Source organism: Bombina bombina, chromosome 7 (genome assembly GCF_027579735.1).
Source record: "Bombina bombina isolate aBomBom1 chromosome 7, aBomBom1.pri, whole genome shotgun sequence".
Taxonomy (NCBI): domain Eukaryota; kingdom Metazoa; phylum Chordata; class Amphibia; order Anura; family Bombinatoridae; genus Bombina; species Bombina bombina.
In genome coordinates this window covers 347,807,078-347,819,623 of record NC_069505.1, presented here as the reverse complement: position 1 = coordinate 347,819,623, position 12,546 = coordinate 347,807,078, and positions in this window count along the sequence as shown.

The following is a 12,546-nucleotide window of genomic DNA, read 5'->3' as shown; positions in this document are numbered from 1 at the left end:
TGCAATTTGTAAAAGATACACATAAATTGTTATAAAGAGTATTCTTTGTTAAATTTACACAGAAACATTCAAAGAAAAATCAGAATTTGCAGAATTACAGTCCTAAATGTACTTCTGTATTACAACACTTAAATGCATTAAACACAAAATAGAAAATGCAAAAATTAAATTAAATAAAACTAAGAACAAGAAACTTCCGGTGGGCAGAGGCAACTGGTATGACGGCGGATTAACGGAGCTCCTTGAAACCCAGCCAGAGAGAGCCATACACAGCTACACAAACCCACTAAAAACACAAAACCTTGGTGGGAATTACCTATCCACCCGGTAACAGAGTCGAATAGGAATGCAACATCGGTTCCACCGCCAGGAGTAAACAAACAACAATGGGGGGGGGGGAAAGAAGAAGGACAGTGGCCCTCCGTTTAAAATAGAATACCTTGTTACCATATAAATGTATTCCATGACACACTCCCGTGCTTTACAACTGAATTAAGTTATATTATATTTCTAGCTTTTGTTCTTGATTACCTAACCAGTAGAACCATATTTTATTTGTGATCTCCCTATTGTTCAAGATTCCGACCATGATGGGGCCCCTGTTTTCCAATATTTTGCGATACATATCCTAGTAACTGTACATAAGATTCTGATAAAGGTGTTGAGGTGTCTATGGAAAGTGTCTATGGTTTCATGTAATAGGGCCTGCTGTATGGAGAGGGTAAATTCTTCATTGATTAGTTGGCTTATGAAAGATGACAATCTCCTCCACACCCCCTGGACAACATCACACTCCCACCACATATGTTTGTATGTTCCCCTTTCTCCACATCCCCTATAGCATAGTTCATTCCCCTGTGTATTCATATGAGCAGTTCTAACTGGAGTCAGGTACCAGCGAAAAATAGTTTTCATAGTATTTTCCTTTAAGTCTACACTCAAAAGGCCTATGTCTCCCGATTGGAAAAGTGATTCCCAATCCTGTTTTTCTCTGACTATGTCCAGCTCCCTTTCCCACGCTATCATTATGTGCGTCTTAGGCATATCTGGGGGGGGGGGGGGGGATTGAATGGCCACATAGAGCCTGGATATGGAGTGTTTGGATCTGTGGGGATTGATGGTAGGAATCTCTAACACTGTAGACACCTTTTTTGGTGATTTTTTTAAGAAGGCTTTAAGGGAAGTCTTTAACTGTAGGTAAAGGGTCCAATGGAGCTTTAAAGGTTCAATTCTATCCTGTAGCTGGGAGAATGATAAAACGGACCCGTTCTCCAGAATATCCGCCACTCTATACATTCCCTTGTTTTCCCATTTCTGAAGATGGTTACGTGTATTCCCCTGTAATAAATATCTGATTGGCATTAACACGGATTGTACTGGTAGAAGATCCTCTCTCTTCCCTATTTGTGTCCATGTTTAACTGTCAGATCCACCGTGTGTACCCCTAGGGAAGCTCCTCCGGCCCTGGCCCTTTTCTTGTCCCATAAAATAGAGTCTGGGTTCCCCCATCCCCCAATTCCTGCCTTTAAAGCAATCCAAACTGCCTCCTCTGACTGTTTTAGTAACATGGAGTCCTGCGCTACCCTAGCTGCCCTATAATAGTCCATCAGATTTGGGGCTCCTACCCCTCCTAGCGATTTATGTCTGTGAAATAGAGATTTTGAGATCCTAGCTGATTTTGTTCCTCTAATAAAGCATAACAGCTCCCTTTGCATATTTTCTATATCCGATTTAACAATCGCTATAGGTAGTGCCCTGAATAAATAGAGTATACGAGGTAAAATATTCATTTTTACTGCCGCCAGCCTACCAAGCCAAGAGAAATTAAAATGTTTCCATTTCGCAAAGTCTCTTCTGATCTGACAAAATAATGGAATATAATTATATAGGTGTTGTGTTAGCTGCGGGAGATTAATTCCCAAGTATTTGAGTGTGTGTTTCACCCATCTAAAGTCAAAATTTAGTTCTAATAGTTTCTGGGTTTGCTATGGGGAGAACTTCACATTTATCTGAATTAATCTTGTACCCTGAAATGTTCGAGAAAGTGTCTAGTACCGCGTACAGATTAGGTAAGGATATGAGAGGTTTTGTTATTGTTAGTAGAATGTCATCTGCGAAAAGGGCTAGTTTATATTCCGAGTTTGCTCCCGTTATGTCTGGGTGATTCCACCTTGTGTGAATCCTTATCCTGGCTGCTAACGGCTGATTTTAGTAAAAATGTTCAGGTCCTGGTTAATCAGTGAAATTGGTTGATAATTGTGGCATTTTTTGTGATTCTTTTTTCGGGCTTAGGGATCACCACTATTTTAGCAAGCAACAATTCCCTCAGGATGGGGTTTTTCTCCAGGATATAATTACAGAATTTGGATAAATGCAGGATTAGGGTGCTACAGAACAATTTGTAATATTCCCCAGGAAAACCATCAGGCCCCGCCGCTTTGCCTGGTTTAAGGTCTCTTACTGCCCTCAATACCTCTATATTTGTGACCGGAGCATTAAGACTATCTTTTTGGTCTTTAGGAAGTGACTTTAGTGGGTATTCGGCAAGGAAGTCGTGGGTGAGAGTATCTATCTCCTTACTATCATCAACCTTCTTCTCATCATATAGTTTACTGTAAAAATTAGCGAATATGTCCACTATCGTCTGTGGGTGGGAAGTCGTCGTCCCCTGCTCTGTCTCTATAAAGGGTATTGCTGCGGCTCTACACCTCTCTCTAATTTTATATTTATCTGGTTTATTGGCATAGACAAAATAATGTGCTTTGAGTTTTTGGGTTGTCCTAGCTGCTTGTGAATGTAGGATTGATGCCAGCGTGGCCTTCTTAGCCTGAAGAGTGTGTAGAGTTGATACTCTCCTTGTTAGTCTATGTTGTCTTTCTAACTTTTCTACTTCTTCATGAAGCTGTCTTATGTGTTTTTTTGTATTTTTGGTTTAGTTTAGCTTTCTCCTGTATGAGCATTCCCCTCATCACCACCTTGTGTGCTGCCCAGGTACATATGGGATTGGTTGTGGTATCTACCTTTATTCCCCAATACTCTACCAATGACCGAAGAATGTTATCATGCACCTGTGGATTTTTCAAAAGAGTTGGGTCAAATGTCCATGTCCTGTTTCGTTGAGTGTCTCATAGCCCACCTAATTCCAGTGTTATAATGGAGTGGTCTGACTATACGCAGGCGTGCATGTTTGAGGTCTGTAACATAGGTTGGAGGATCTGACTGACATAGATGTAATCTAGACGTATGTATGATCTGTGTGCCGCAGAGTAAAATGTAGTGTCGCCAATTACCCCATACAGTGTGTTCCATGAATCGATCAGAGTGTGTGGCGCTAGTGAGTCTTGTATTGACTTGACTAGCCGGTTGTGTCTAAGTTGTTTGTTAGTTAAGGGAATGTTGTTGACCACTCTTAACGGGGCCATGGGGATATTGAAATCTCCTGCAAGAATGATTTTAGTTTTTGACCATTGAGTCAGAAGCTGGGAGATATGTCTTAAAAAGGTATGTTGGTTTTCGTTAGGGGCATATATGTTACAGAGAGTGACTTCTGAATCTAACATCTGTCCCCTAACTATCAAGTAGCACCCTTCCAGGCCAGAAAAGGCATGATGTGGTAGGGGCGGTCGTGGACATATGGGGCGTGGGTGGTGACAGATGTAACATGGTTGGTCATGATGCTTTGGCCAAATGGCCATGATAGACAGAGAGCTCTAAAGAGGTGGTCTAAAGAAAGCAGAATAGGGGTTATAAAGAGAGTGAGGAGAGAAAACAGGGGGCATAGAGAAAGCAAAAAAGAGAAGTGGTGGAGAGAGAGCAAATGAGAGGGAGGGAAGATAGAGATCCAAAGAGAGGAATAGAGAGAGCAAAAGAGAGAGGGGAGAGAGAGAGCATAAGAGAGCATAAGAGGGGGAGAGAGAGAGCAAAAGAGGGGTAGAGATATCAAAAGAGATGGAGAATAGAGAGAGCACAAGAGAGGTGGTATAGAGAGATAGAGCAAAAGAGGGGAGAGAGAGAGAGCTAAAGAGAGAGCAAAAGAGAGGGTGGGATAGAGAGAAAGCATGTGTTGGTACCGCTGTAGTGAAAAAAATGGACAATGTACACGGGCTTTAAGATTATTATATATATATATAATTCAATATATATATATATACAACTATATTAACCTAATTAAAAGATATGTTTAATAAATTAAAATTGTAATACAATAAAAATTGAATATTAAAAAATGGAATAGAAATTTTTAATTAGAATGTAATCATAACTTTTTTTTACATCCACATCACAAAAATCAAAGAAAATATGAATATTACATTTTTAATAATAGAATAAAAATAATAAACTTTTCTAATTTTAATCAAACCAAAATTAAATATTAAATTTAAATTTTAAAAATAAAGATATATAAAAACAACTTTTATATAATATAAAGTTAAATATTTTGAATTTCAATATCGCATCCAAAAATTGGATTGCAAAGTTATATTTATTTATCAGATACTTTAAAGAGTTCCTTTCGAGCAAATCGAGTTTGATGTTTTTGTACCATTTCCAAGGTTCTAGGTCTTGGAATTTTTTAAATGTTTGGTGGCAGTTGGTCCAGTTTTGATTGCCAGTTGCATTTTAATTGCCCATTAACAATTTGCAATATGTCAACCATCAATGGAAAAACATAATCATTGGTGGTTCCTTCATAAACAATTTTAATGCTCCACTGCTTGCTCATTTTAGAATATGCAGGCTTGTATCTTTCAGAACCCATTTCTCTACTTATTTTAGATGGCCTCTTGATTGTCTCTTGTGGTCTATCTAGATTTGCATTGTGTGACAGTACTGCCAATTGCGTCCTTGCAATCATTCCGTCCATTTTGAAGTGCACCCTCTTCGGTCTAAATTTGAGGACCATACTATGGAACACCTCAATACGACCTGTGTGACAATAGTCTTTGAGGTGTACCATATCTTTCTCCATCTTAGGGTCACGGATAAGCATTGAAAGCTCTGCATAAGTACGTAATTTTTTTGTCCAACCATGGTCGTTTTTCGATTTCTTCATCAGATAGTTCTTTATGTAGACACTGTTTTAATAGTTGTCCATGTTCCCATGAATGTTCATTAACCACATGTTGGAGAACTGATCTCCAAACTTCTTTAAATAGATCCAAATCCCCATTACAGTAGGCAGCACTGTACCACAAGTGATTGGATATGAGCGGTATCCAGTGTATCAATGAACGATTCTCTCTTGTTTTTGACAGTGCAATTAGATTGGTATGATTTGTCCTTATAATCCTCACGCATGATTTTCCTGATGGATACGTGGCGATCAGTTGCGACAGCCATTATTTTTGCACCATTGTTAAGTAGGATATTAAGCAACGTCTGAATAGTTTTGCTTCCATTGCCACGGATGAATTTGCTTCTGAAACTTGCATGATGTCGAAGTCAATGATTTTGTTTGTCGTGTCTTCCATTATAGTATAAGTGCAATATTTTGCAGAGAAGCCAGGGCTGTCGCACTGTCCATCACCCATCACCGTGAGTAGCTTGCCTTTAAAGGATTGTAATAGATGTTCACGTTCTAATCTCCACCTTCGATCTATGGCAAAAAAGCCACAAATTTAAGCCACAAATTTTTTTATTAGTTAGTGGGAGTTTTGGAGACTGTTATCCAAAATTATTGTCTTAATTTTTAAGAAAAAAAACTTTCAATTACAACTATGAATAATATTTTTGGGCACTAAGAAAAAATATTAGTGCTACAAATAAATATAGATTTAACAGCCAGCTGCTACCATACGCAAAAAAATACGGTTAATCTCTAGGACAGTGTTGTCATTCTGGAAGTCCGCTCCTCATAAGAAAAAAATACAATAATATTAATGCTTTGCACAGAGGCACAAACAAGTGAGTGACTTTTAAATTTACCATTTAATCCACATTCCATCATTTATTTCCATTTATTAATAAAATATTCTGTTTCTTTCTAATATTTTTCAGAGAATACTAAAGAAAAACTGTAGACTTGACTTTGAGGGAGGAGACAGACCTTAAAAAAGAGAATGCTACAAGGAGTTCACGGGTAAGAATTATCAATACATGTGTACTTCAAAATAATTTTTATTAAACCGGCATGGAGGGCTGCTCATAAAGAAGGTTTTAATTTAACTTTCAATTGAAACCTCTGTAAAATAATATAAGTATCACAGCTAGTAATTTTGAGACATAAAATTAAGTAATATAATAAACTTCTATCTATGTTTCAGGTGATGAAACATTGTGTTGATTTAGATAAATTGCATCCAAAATGGATTTGTGCATGTGATCTATTGCTTGCCTCTGTTCTTTGTTGACACGGGCTAATGCCCTGTCTATGTGTCTATGTAAATCCTTTCTCATATTGTTGACCGCTTTTGTCAATTCTTTTGTTGCCAGTAAGAAGAAGTAATTCTTCCGTCTGGCTATACCGATGTTGTGTTTCCGGTTCTGTTGGCTTGTCTTGTTCCAGTTGAGGTGGTTGATTCTGGGCTGTCACAATGGGGGCATGATGTTCCGTTGATGGTTGGTCAACGCTGACAGGTGACGATGGTGAAAAGCATGTTTGTTCAATATTTACTACAGGACTTTCCTCTACACTAAGAACAGGTGAATGCAGTTGACTGCTATGGCTTCCACCTGCAGAAATGCCTCGTAGTTGTGGAGGAGTAGTGGGCATCTCTCCACTTCCAGAGGCTGCTACTGGTGGGATCCGAATCCGAGTTACTAACACACCAGAACTAGGCTGAGGCGTGCTTGGGGCTGATCGCCCTGCAGAGTATTTTCGGGGATCAGAACTTGGCTGAGACGTGCTAGGGGCTGATGATCGCCCTGCAGTGTATTTTCGGGGATCAGAACTAGGCTGAGACGTGCTTGGGGCTGATGATCGCCCTGCAGAGTATTTTCGGGGATCAGCTCTCTTTTGCCTGACAGATTCGTCTCTCCTACTTGAGCTTCCTTCACCAGTGACAACAGACTCTTCAAGAAGCTTGTCCCGCATCTCCATCTCCCAACTGTTGAAACGCACTCTCTTTGAAGTGAAATTGTTACCTGTCAGGAGAACAGCTGCACTAGTTAGAATATTTCCTAAAGCCATTTTTCCATAATGTGTTTGACTATCCCAAATTTTAAATTTGTGTCCAGCTGTGCATTCCACATGTATGGTAAGGTTGGTCTCAGATTTTAAAATAGTTTCTAATGGTGAGAAACATCTGTCCATATAAGTGCATTTTAAAAAAGAAAAAAGGTAGTCTAGGCTTGATTCAAACACAATAAACTTTCTTTCGTCAACTATTTTTTTCGAATATTTTTCATTAATACAATTTTCTTCTTCAGATGACTGTGAACTAGCGGTTTCAGGGATATAAGATAAGTCGGTATCCACATTTTGAATTTCGGTGTTGGATTCTTCAGATTCATGTTCTTCTGATATTATCGGGTTATTTTTGTCTTCTAATAATTCTATATGTTCTTGAACAATAATTGGTGATTCTGTTTGAACATTTATTGTTCTTGGAATTCTGGATTCAATGACATTAATTGGCGTCATTGTTGCTAATCTGTACTGTTTTGTTATCTGTATTGGAGTTGATACATTTTGTTGTTGAAAATTGGTATCCTCCTCCTCAAACATGCGTTGGTAATTTGAAATTTTAGACATGAAATAATCATAGGTTCCAGTCCAAGTACCTATACATTTGGTTTGTACTAGATTTTTGTTGTTGTTGATACATTTTTTTTATTTTTATTTTTTCAGTTTGTTTTTGAATTCTTTTTGTATTAACAGAGATTGGCATAATATTCTTTCCAGTTTTTGTTTTTGATGGAGTTTTTTTTCTCCAATTGTCTATATTTCACTTGAAATATTTCTTGTTGTTCTGAAATAGGATTGAGAGTATCACTTATTTCTAAGTCTGTTACATGAATAGAATCACTTGATGTTATCTGCGATGTAACCACAGTATCTTCATGCTCGCTATGAGAAACAGATAATGTTGAACTATATGTATGATCTAAGTTTAGATAATGTAATTCTGGTTGTGGAGGCATGTCGCTTATTGTATCGCTATCACTGGACATTTCTTCAAAGGTTCTTTGCCTGACCTCTCTTTGTGTGTTGACATTTCCAGAACATGATGGCATTGTATCCTCCACAGATGACAATTGATTTACATCAGAAACATGAATGTTTATGGTAGGAACTGCATTGTTTTTTAATTTTCGACGAGAACCAACAGTTTCAAAACAATCCTCTTTGAAATGTTTTGAACAAATACGGTAATTTATTGTCCTTTTAGGTTGCAATATTTTCTCTACTATCTTTTCGAAATTTTCAAAAAGTTGTCCAGTAGCTATCATCCATTCTCTTATTCTGTTCCTCGACCGTGGAAAACAATATAAACTAATGTCTTCAGTTCTTCCCCTTCTGTCATGTTTTGATTGGCATCCCTTTACAAAACATTTACTCATCTGAATAAATTAGAGAAAAAAAAAAATTAAACTACAACTTATAAAAAAATAATTATTCACAAAATAAAATAAAACCTTTAAAGAAGCATAATTAATAGTTATTATTAATATTATTATTAATTTTGTTTAAATACATTTATTATAAAAATGGAATATTCTTATGCGCTGTCATTAAAACAATTTAAATGAAATGATTAATATTTTAACAATAAAAATATTTTAAAATTAAAAAATTGAATTATGAAATGTGGTAAATATATCTCTATTATCACATTAAATGTTATGATGTATCAGGGGGTTTATAAAATAAATTTGAGGACTTCAAAATATTGAAACATATGTTTGAAATGATGTTTGATTAATTCAATATTGTATAATAATTAGTAGAGACATATTCTTAATTAAAAATGTAGTGTTAATTACCATTTCGACAATGAGATGCTAAAGACTGTAGTCTATCGTGAAAATAAATTATAGAATATGTAGTAATGATAATATTATTTTTTTAATTTTATTGTAATGTTATAATATAATTGTATATTTAAGTTCTTGAGGTGAGTGGGGTTATAAGGATTGACCTTGAGGTGAACTTGATGGGGTTTTGTTGTTTATAATTATTTCAATCTTGATATAGAGATGGGCGTTGGTGGTTTATAAGGAGCTCTGTCTTGAGATAGGGGTTGAGGGTTGTTAGTTATTTGGATCTTTTTTTAAGAAATCTAATCTTTAGGTGTTGGGAGTCTATACAATAATATAAACCAGATTGGAAGTTTCGAAGAGAGAGGTAGATGTGTGTGTCATGTGCATAGATTAATATATTATGAAAACTAAACGCTAATAAGTTTTGCCAACAAATTATGATTAATTAAGAGAAGTTAAGGACACATAAAATAAAATTAACACACAAAATATCTAATAAATTATTAAAATAGAAACTTTGTTTATCAATCGTTATTAAAGATTCAATTAACCTTTGTTGTATACTTAAATATTAGGATAAGGCATGCTATGTTATTAAAAATTAATATCTAATCATATTATATTGTTTGGTCTTAAGAGCTTTCTATTTTTTAAATTAATTAATTTCAATCTTAGCTGCCTGTCGGTTTTCTGTTAGAAAGTGATTGATTATTGTCGGATAACATATATACAACAATGACCAAGCATAACACAAGATTATCTAAATAAAAAAGGCATTGCTAACATGCTTCACATTCATTACTTAAAAATAAAAAATTAACTATAGTATATTTAAAAATGAATTGAAGATTTAAATTGTAAAATTATTTAAAATTAAATGCAAGATATCAATAATGAATTTAAAAGTTAATATTTAGTTTAGCTGTAAATAATATTTCAAATCTAACTTTTAATAATTTTAAACTCACCTTCAGTTCAGCTATATAATTATCTTTTTATTTCAAATTGTAAATCTGCTTGAAATATGTTTTTTTCTTTGAAGTCTGAAAAAAATTAAAACAGAAAATAGATTAAAATAAAATTAAGAAATTAACATAACACCCTCATACATAGTTTATAATGAATATTACATACAATTTTATTGTGTATGCATTGAGTCATAAAGCCAGTGAGGCTGTCAGCAGAGGCCATGATGCAAAACAGTGCCTCAGTCACATAAACTAATAAGGTCAATAAAAGGACATTAGAACCAGGTATATTTGTTTTTAAAACATGTTATGACATTAAATGAAGGGAAATATGAGAAAACCGGACATGTTTGGTATCAAATTTATTCTCTTAATGAAACTAAGAGAGTGCCTGACTGCTTGCATGAAAATAGATTTACCTACCAGAAATTATGACGTGTTCTATAAGTTCATGAAAATACTTATAGTCTATTAAAGTTCATAAAAGATATGTGGTTTATTAGCCCCTGCCAAGGGGTGTGTGGTCATGAAAATTTATATCTTTAAAATATGAATAAAGATAATGTCTTTTAACAATAATTTTGTTCATTCAAAATGGGAGGCTGCTACAGCGTGAGTGACCATCTTCTCTTGACCATCTCCAATGGGGCAGATTTATAAGCTAGGAAAGTATTACGTATCTTATTTTCTTATTATTATTTTAAACTGTTTGCTGACTCTAATTTTATTTGTAACATTTTTTTATTAATAATGCATTGTGCATAATTTTTTTTTTAAATAAATATTTACTTTATAAAGCTTTTGATTTTGTCTAATAATTGAACAACGTTAAAGGACTGTGGTATTAGAACTGTATATTTTAAGTTATTTTCTGCTAAATTGTAATTTTCAATACAATAAATCCTAAATTGTGGCAGATTAGATATTATAGTTAGTTTAGTGTGGGTGGCACTAAATGGGGACTTTTTTACAATTATTTTTAAGTGTAGTACAGAATATAGAGTGTTCTTAAACCTTGCACCCACTGAAATAAATCACGAGCTTGCACGGTGTGGCTGGATTGTGATATATTAGTGAGAGCAGAAGGGGTCTGATAAACATTTTTGTGCCAAACAAGTGACTGGCGCATGTTTGTTTAACCTTGGTCGTCACACCTATAAACTATTGCTCACCATACTTTTTAAAATATATCAACTGCAAACAATATTTTTTGTTGGTAATCCAGATAGAGCATGCCATTTTAACCAACTTTATAATTTACTGATACAGTTCATTATTATTTATCTTTAGAATTGTGTTAGCAATTCAACAATGTATTTATTATATGATCTAAAAATCATTAATAAAAAAACTGCTGGTACTTGTTGAACTTGTTCAGCAACATTAAAAATAAAATTATGTCCACAGGTCTGAGAAGAAAAATGATCTGGGTAATTCTATTAAATGCCTTGTTTATCACATTAAAATTAAAACTCATATTATATTATAAATTTTCATAACAATTGCATGCTCAATATGTTTCAGTAAATAAATAAAATTGTTTTAGTTTATTATATTAAAATGGAGAATGAAGTAAAATTTTAGCTTTTATGATTCAGATAGAGCATGCGATTTTAATAAAATTTATAATTTACTACTGTTAACATTTTTTCTTCATTATGTTGCTATCTTTATTTGAAAAGCAAGAATGTAAGTTTAGAAGACAACACATTTTTGGTTCACACCCTGTGTTATCGTTGCTGATAAATGCTATCGAGGGTCTGAATAAAAAATTGGCTGGCTCCTTTGCTTAGATGCCTTCTTTTTCAAATAAAGATATCAAGAGAACAAAGAAAATTTTATAATAGGAGTACATTAGAAAGCTGCTTAAAATGGCATGCTCCATCTGAATCATAAAAGAAGGAATATGGATTTAGTATGACTTTAATGGAAATGGTAAAGACATAGTGAGAATATGTTTTGATAATTAATATACCAAATTTATGTATCAATACATTATTTAGTTTTTAATTAAAACTATGTGTGAATTTAAATTCAAATATAGTATATTATTCAAAGTACACTAAAGCCAAAAATTATATTTCATGCTTAATATATAACATTTAATTTTAAACTTCATTATAATTAAATTCTATTAGAATTTGGTGTTCATTCTCATGCTATATTTAAATGAAAAACAAAAAATTAAAGTTTATAAGACAGAACATGTTTGGTTCACAAACTGGTTTTCCCTTGATGAAAGGTGTATATATGCTGTACTAGTTCATGACTAAAAGATTGCCTGGCTCCTTAGCATAGATGCATAATTTTTAAAATAAAGATAGAAAAAGAACAAATATAAATTGATAATATGAGTAAATTATAAAGTATCTTAAAATAGTTTATCTATTTGATTCCTTAAAGAAAAATTTTGTGTTTAGTATCCCTTTTTTTTTTTTTTTTTTGAATAATATTTTTTTATTGAGGCATTGAATAATAGCTGCATTACAGAAAATATATCGATACATTTCAAATTTGAAAAGAACATCTTTACAATCTCTCTATAATAGTAAAAACCGAGACAAGAAACAAATAAAGGATAAGTTTGATCTAAGACATGAATATAGAAATGCTATAATTAAAGGTGTCATGTCTGCGAGATATAAAGTAATGGGAG